The sequence below is a fragment of the Montipora capricornis genome, chromosome 12, assembly GCF_036669925.1.
Source record: "Montipora capricornis isolate CH-2021 chromosome 12, ASM3666992v2, whole genome shotgun sequence".
Taxonomy (NCBI): Eukaryota; Metazoa; Cnidaria; class Anthozoa; order Scleractinia; family Acroporidae; genus Montipora; species Montipora capricornis.
In genome coordinates this window covers 27,656,423-27,663,922 of record NC_090894.1, presented here as the reverse complement: position 1 = coordinate 27,663,922, position 7,500 = coordinate 27,656,423, and the positions used below count along the sequence as shown (strand labels likewise).

General features: G+C 37.6%; 1 protein-coding gene and 1 non-coding gene across 5 annotated transcripts in view; one reads left to right on the top strand and one right to left on the bottom strand.

Annotated features, from left to right (window-relative positions):
• The window catches only part of LOC138026686 (adrenocorticotropic hormone receptor-like), a 56,718-nt gene that overhangs the window by 14,388 nt on the left and 34,830 nt on the right, over window positions 1–7,500 (top strand). Inside the window, exon 1 of one of the 4 annotated variants that reach the window (XR_011127320.1) lies at window positions 5,610–5,825. The exons of 2 other annotated variants lie outside the window; for them this stretch is intronic. The gene's annotated coding sequence lies outside the window, so the exon portion shown is untranslated. Of the gene's footprint in view, window positions 1–5,609; window positions 5,826–7,500 lie in introns of those variants that run through there. One more of the 4 variants, XM_068874129.1, reaches the window with a different exon arrangement.
• Window positions 926–998, bottom strand: Trnat-agu (transfer RNA threonine (anticodon AGU)). The gene has a single exon. It is a non-coding gene; the product is annotated as a tRNA-Thr (tRNA).

Here is a 7,500-nt window from a genome sequence, read left to right as displayed (position 1 = left end):
GTCTTTCTTCTAAACGTTATATTCGCTCTACTTCACGTATCGAGCTTCACGTGTCGATATATATATATATATATAATGAAATGACGTGATAAATTGATCATCAGCTAAAAGTGCTCAATGGGTTTACCAGAGCTTTGAATAGATACGTAGACTTGAACTAGGTCAAAAACATTTATTTGCTACTCCGAGTTTCATGCTTCTCACGAAGCAATCATCAGGCAACTGCCAAAAAGAAGGAATACATGGTGTTTTACAGTGATTTTGAAAATAACGTTAGCAATTCACTATAGGCTGGGGTGCATAGCAACGGTTAAACAATACAAACTGTTTTCAGTGAGCTGCTAAAAATAAGCCTTAAATAATTACGCTATTGAGAAGGAATTTCTTTGCATGTCTGCAACTTGTTACAAGCTCATTTCTGTTGTTAAGGGTCGCCAAATCTGGTCTACAAATTATATAGTATTTCTCCCACAGACATAAATTACACTTCTTCAAATGTAACGAAGAAGTGTAATTTATGTCTGTGGGAGAAATACTATATAATTTGTAGACCAGATTTGGCGACCCTTAACAACAGAAATGAGCTTGTAACAAGTTGCAGACATGCAAAGAAATTCCTTCTCAATAGCGTAATTATTTAAGGCTTATTTTTAGCAGCTCACTGAAAACAGTTTGTATTGTTTAACCGTTGCTATGCACCCCAGCCTATAGTGAATTGCTAACGTTATTTTCAAAATCACTGTAAAACACCATGTATTCCTTCTTTTTGGCAGTTGCCTGATGATTGCTTCGTGAGAAGCATGAAACTCGGAGTAGCAAATAAATGTTTTTGACCTAGTTCAAGTCTACGTATCTATATATATATATATATATATATATATACTGGGAAACTCAACACTGGACAACTTCTGGGGAAAACTGTAATTGCCCTGAGCGGGATTTGAACCCACGTCCCCCTGATCACTAGTCGGGTGTGATGACCACTACACTATCAGGACAACCATGCTGGCAACATGGCTGATTTATCATTTAATGTGTGGCATATATATATATATATATATATATATATATATATATATATATACGTAAAGTAGGCTTGTATTTGCTGTACTAAGAGTGCTCTATACCATGCGGTAGGGCAATTACAAATGAATGAATAATCAGGACACGATCATACTTTTGCCTCTGGTTTTCATACAGGTCTGTTTCGTACAGGACGTTTAGTTTGTCCTGCACTCATCAGTGTGTAACCAAGAGTGATTTTATTCGTTGAAGATTACCCCTTTTTAGTCATACATGGCCGTTCGTGCTGCACGCTCCTATTTACCTAACATTCTTCAATAGGTATTTCTCATTATGTCTACATTTACTAATCAACTCGTTGCGCTTATTGAGTGTTGCTGTTTGCGGCTGGCATATGATGTAATATTTCTCAGCTATGCATAAATTACAACGTTTTGTCGCGTTAGTATAATGCGAGGCGTGACAAAGAATTTTCCACGAAATTGTATAGTCGGTGTTGCTGTCCTTTAATTGCCAAATGTATTTGCTCAGTTCAGTTGAGTTGCTCTTCGCTCTTTCTTTAAACGATGCTTTATGGTTTGCGAACCTTGCTTTGAAATCAGTTGCTGTGAGTCCTACGTACTTTTCTTCCTTTTCGCTGGTCTTCACCGTTGCCTGATACACGATGTCTCTTGAGAGGCATTTTCCTTGTAATGGGCACGTGGTATTCCTCGGACAATTGCATTCCTTCTGGACATTATCTTTGCTGCCTTTTGCCAGTTTTCTTTTGTTATTTCCTTCGATGATTGTTCTTACGTTTGGCATACAACTGTAGGATAGTTTTATTGTGTTCTTGTTGAAGATCTTGTGTAATTTATTGCTTTTCGGAAAGCATTTACGGATAATGTTCAGGAACTCTCTCCCCACATTGGTCTTCACGTTTTCGTTATCATATATATATATATATATGATAAATTAAATGATAAATTAAATGATAAATCATAAATTAAATGATAAATCGTGAGTATCCCGGGATTCTTATATATATATATACCGTAGAATGAAGAAATGAAACCCATCCCGTTAATCAACTGATTAATTATAGCGAATGAAAAACATGAAGAATTGCCCTGAGCGGGATTTGAACCCACGTCCCCCTGAATACCGGTAGGGTGTGATGACCACTACACCATCAGGACAACCACGCTGGCAACGCAGCTATCGAGACAGTGAATTGGCCTATCGTGAGTATCCCGGGATTCTTTCACGGGTGGCATGGGAAAGCCTAAACCCCTTCACAGCCTTAAACCTAAGGATCGACTAACGATTCACAGGCAAACACCAACTTAGGCATCAGCTAATCAGAGGGATCAAGTTAATGATTCAGGCTTATTTATATAGACCGTAGAATGAAGAAATGAAACCCATCCCGTTAATCAACTGATTAATTATAGCGAATGAAAAACATGAAGAATTGCCCTGAGCGGGATATATATATATACATAAGTAAAAGGAAGCGAGGAAGGACAACTTCTGACGTAAAAAAAGTTTAAAAGTTATAAATTTAAAAATTTAATTCGGTCAAAGACCTTCTGCAGTTATGACAACTTTTGAATAAAAACGGAACTTAAATAAGATTTAGGCGCTAACAATTACACAATAACAAGTGACAGCTGTCAAAAAAATATAAAATTGCAAAAAAGAAGAACAAAAAGTGGTGCTAATTTGTAGACGACAAAAAAGCTAAATTAACGAAGCAAAAAAATTAACAAAACCCCTAGAGGGGCCCTTAAACAATGTAAATCATAATGAGCTTCCCGGTCAGGGCCTTTGAGTTCATGTAAAACCTAAAGGCCTGACGAAATCCAAGAAAAGGGCCTTAGAACGGTTGATCATGTAAGAACGTACTCTATGGGAAAGGAAACTAATTATAACAAATTCTGTTTTTTGAATGGAATTCCTTCCTTTTATTTAAGCCGTGGGGTGCTAGAGAGAACAGCTGAACACTCCAATAAGCCTCTTTTGTAATTAAAAGCCTATCGATTTCTTCAGAGTTGCATGAGGCCTGCACCTGATCAATACATGGAAGTGAAAAATCATATTGGGTATGTGGGATTTTGTTAAAATGCACTGCTACTTCGCAAGTTGTTTTGTTTGTAAGCATAGCAGACTTGTGATTACGGAACCTAATTCTAAAATCAGTGGTGGTAGATCCAACATATTGCAAGCGACATTTCTTGCAAGAGGCTAAATAAATAACGTTTTTAGAATCGCAGGAAAGACTGGAATGAATGGTGTATTTTTTTTCCGTCTTAAAACTAAGGAAAGATTTAGATTCCACAAAGAAATTCTTACAAAGATCGCATCTATTTCTATTGCATTTAAAACAACCATTGTTGTGGTGATCCGTTCGTCCCTCTGCGGCGGTTTTCAAGCGGGATGGTGCTAACAATTCTTTAAGGTTTTTTGACCGACGGAAGACTGGTGTGGCAGAGCCTCGAGGGAAAAGTTCTTTTAATTTGGGGTTGGATTGTAGAATAAACAAGTGCTTTCTAATTATGTTACCAACATCGGGTAAATTTGGATTGAATGTAATAACAAACGGAAATAGTTTCTTCGCTTCTTTTCCACGAGTTCTAAGTAGATCATTTCTAGAAATGGCGGAGGCTTTGGAGAATTGATCATCAACTAATTTAGAAGGATAACCTTGATTGAGAAGGTACCCTTTGTACTCAGCTGTTCTCTTGGCAAGAAAGGTTTCTTCAGAGCAATTTCGTTTCAATCTTGTGGCTACTCCGAAAAGAATGGCCTTGAAAACATGCTTGGGATGGCAGCTAGAAGGTGGAAGATATAAATGACTGTCTGTGGGTTTAGAATAGACGTCTGTCCTAATAAATCCATCGATAAGGTATAATGTAAGATCTAATACATGGAGCTCACGCTCAGAGTAAACTAACTCAAATTTAATAGTAGGATATAGAGAATTAATGTAATCCGTAAATTGATGTAAAGCAGGAAGGCCTTGCTGCCAAAGATCAAAAACATCGTCATGATATCGCCACCACAGTAACCTGCGATCAGGCTTACTTTTCCTTGGACATGGTGGGAAAAGGTACGCCTGACACAATTTCTTAACGAGTCGTCTGCTCGTAGTCCAGAATCTGGACTTTACTCTGATTGGCCGAAAAACAATAGAGCTTTTGGAACCTCGCTCCGATTGGTTACAGAATTGCAAATCATACTTCTTGTAAATCGGTTAACAGCTGATGAAATTATGGCCGCCAAGAAGGATTTCAACATGAGTGATGTTTAGGCTCTGTTTACGGCTGCTGTTGCTTCGACTTCAGATTTTTTTCAAAAACCTTTAAAGGAAGAGCGGAGAGAATGCATCCGAAGAATGGTTTGAGTAAAAGAAGACATTACAGTTGTACTTCCTACGGGATTTCGCAATAGTGTTGTGCATCGTTCTTCTTCCACCAACTCGAAAACGTTTGTAGTTGTGGCAAGTCCTTTGGAATATATTCGGAAGCAACAAGTTGCGAATCCAAAAAGAACCGAATAGAACTTTAGGGCTGCCACATTCGGGGAATCAGCCGAGCTTGACAGAGAAATTCGACACTGTTTACGGAATCGCTGAACAATCTGAACACACTTATAACAAAATGATAGCTGAGTAGCTGCTGCTGAAAAACTAGAATTTCTCAAAGTCCATTTTCCTCATATCTATTTTTATAGCATCTTTTATTGGCATTTCAAATATTGGAGTTTAAATAAAGTTTATTGTACTGCTGATTGCGCCTGATGATGACATGAAGAATTCGGGCTTTTTCTGCCATTTTATCTCGAAATTCTTTGTTCCTTGATGGTTTGAACAGAGAAACCGCACCAACTGTCAAGCAGGATTTGCAGAAATAGCTTTGATTGCAGAAATCAAAGCCAGAGTGCTATTTTGTTTTTGTCGCGTCTTTACTTGAATCGCAGCGTGCAGGTAATTTCCGGTAAAATCTGATTGGCTCACATTTATAGCATGACACATGATAACATCACTCTTGACAGGTGGGCGGCAGACGACTCGTTAAGAAATTGTATTAGGCGTACTTTTTAGCGCCCTGTCTCAAGAAAAGTACGCTTGATCGCAGGTTACCACCACAGGGACGGCTTTATCTGACCGGAAAATTTAGCTTGGAGATCGATTTCGCCCATGGCTAGATCGGCATAACTGCAGCCATTCTTTGGACCCATAGCTGTGCCATGAATTTGAAGAAAGAAATTCTCCTTAAAAACAGAATGGTTGCTATTCAAACAAATTTTCACAGCTTCTAAAATGCAAGTAGTGGATGGAAATTTATTTTCTTTGGCATTCAAAGCTTTCCTTACGGCAGTGAGAAAATAAATTTCCATCCACTACTTGCATTTTAGAAGCTGTGAAAATTTGTTTGAATAGCAACCATTCTGTTTTTAATTTAATTCTACAAATTAGCACCACTTTTTGTTCTTCTTTTTTGCAAATTTAAATTTTTTTGACAGCTGTCACTTGTTATTGTGTAATTGTTAGCGCCTAAATCTTATTTAAGTTTCGTTTTTATTCAAAAGTTGCCATAACTGAAGAAGGTCTTTGACCGAAACGTTTTATTAAATTTTTAATTCTTAAACTTTTTTTTACGTCAGAAGTTGTCCGTCCTCGCTTCCTTTTTACTTACTACAGTCATTCACGTTGTGAGGTTTGGACTAGGAATCTTGCAGATCCTCTTCACGGTGCCTTTGTTGGCCTGAGAGACTCACTAAGAGGTGGTGATCGAGCCAGTTAGAGTGCTCAGTACAAGGTAGAGCGTAACTATAGAGGGCTGTGAGAATGAAAACATAGCTACACAGTAATTGCCCTACAGGCCTGTTTCGTAAGGCTTGAAGCCTCACTCTTGAGGAGTTTTATTCGCACTGCTGCGCACTTATTTTTGTATCACAAACACTACGTAAATTTACATACAAGTTGGTGTTTAGGTACTAAGCTAATTGTTCTGTTGTAGCGCCTTCGCTCGGTGCCTGCATGATCATGATACTAACTCATTTCTTTTGTTCAATGTACATGGCTCCGGTTCACAGATAATTTCTCGCTCAAGCATAAATTACAACGTTTACTTGAACTGCTGTACGGTTTAGCGCGGCAAACAATTTGCCATGTTCGGGAAGAAATTCTTAGCACCCATGGACAGGTGTTTTCCTCGGGCCCACACCCTTATATATATATATATATATATATATATATATATATATATATATATATATATATATATATATATATGAAGTGTACAGTTAGTTGACCTAACGATGAACTCCCAGTAAGAGGATCCACAGAATACAATGTCTCAACGCGAATTTGTAGTTTAGCGTACGAAAAAAAAAGGCGACGAAGAGACAAACTCTTGACTGTTCTGGACCGGGTTTAATACACGACGTTTCGGCCGTTCGGCCTTCTTCAGGTTAAAAGTTAAAAAGTAAAAAACTATTTACAATGAGTGCAAATCACAAAAACAGCGGCTTATATATAAAGAACAGAAATATTGAAATTAAGGAAACGTAACAAAACAAAGATGTAAGCTACAAGATGACATGGATATGACAATGAAAGACAAATAAAGAACTATAGGTGACATATCGATAAAAATGCATCATATTGGGAAAATGTCAACTCACAAGTACTCAATTGTAGTAATTAATGCGGTGGTTTGATCTAAATTCCCGCCTTTTATTAAGACCATGAGGATTGAGGGTAAATAATTGCGCAGTCCAATAGGCCTCCCTAGTGGGTAACAATTGTTCGAGATGTAAAAAAATATTCAAAAGACCTTATTTGTTCGATAATGATGAAATTGATTTGTGAAATTTCATGTTCAGAGTTATTAATTTAAAGTGGTTAGCCAAGTCACAAGTTCGTTTGTTCTTCAGCATGGCCGACTTGTGGTTGCAGGTTGCATTTGGCACAAGTGGCCAAATAAATAACATTTTGCGATAAACAAGAAAGTTTTTGTTGAATGAAATAATGACGACCAGTAGCTGAACTTTGAAATTTCGAAGCCAAATTTGAGGGTAGCTTGAGACCTATGCTTTGGTGGAAATACAGGGACGATATTTTTGACCTCTGGACTCAGGGTTTTTCCTAAATTATTGGAATTCACTGATTATATCAATGACTTATATCCTACTATTAAATTCGAATTGGTTTACTTCGAAAGTCATTTGAATGTCCTTGATCTCACGCTGCATTTTTGTAACGGGTTTATTAGCACTGATGTTTATGCTAAACCCACCGATAGCCACTTCTATCTACCTTTTTCGAGTTCACATCCCTCACATTGCAAAAGAGCAGTCCCCTTTGGGGTAGCTTTAAGAATCGAACGCAATTGTTCTACTACCGACTTTCTACAAAATAGGTGTAAGGAATACAGAAGATATTTGAAATCTCAAAATTATCCGGCGGAGCTTGTTGATAAACAGTTCGAC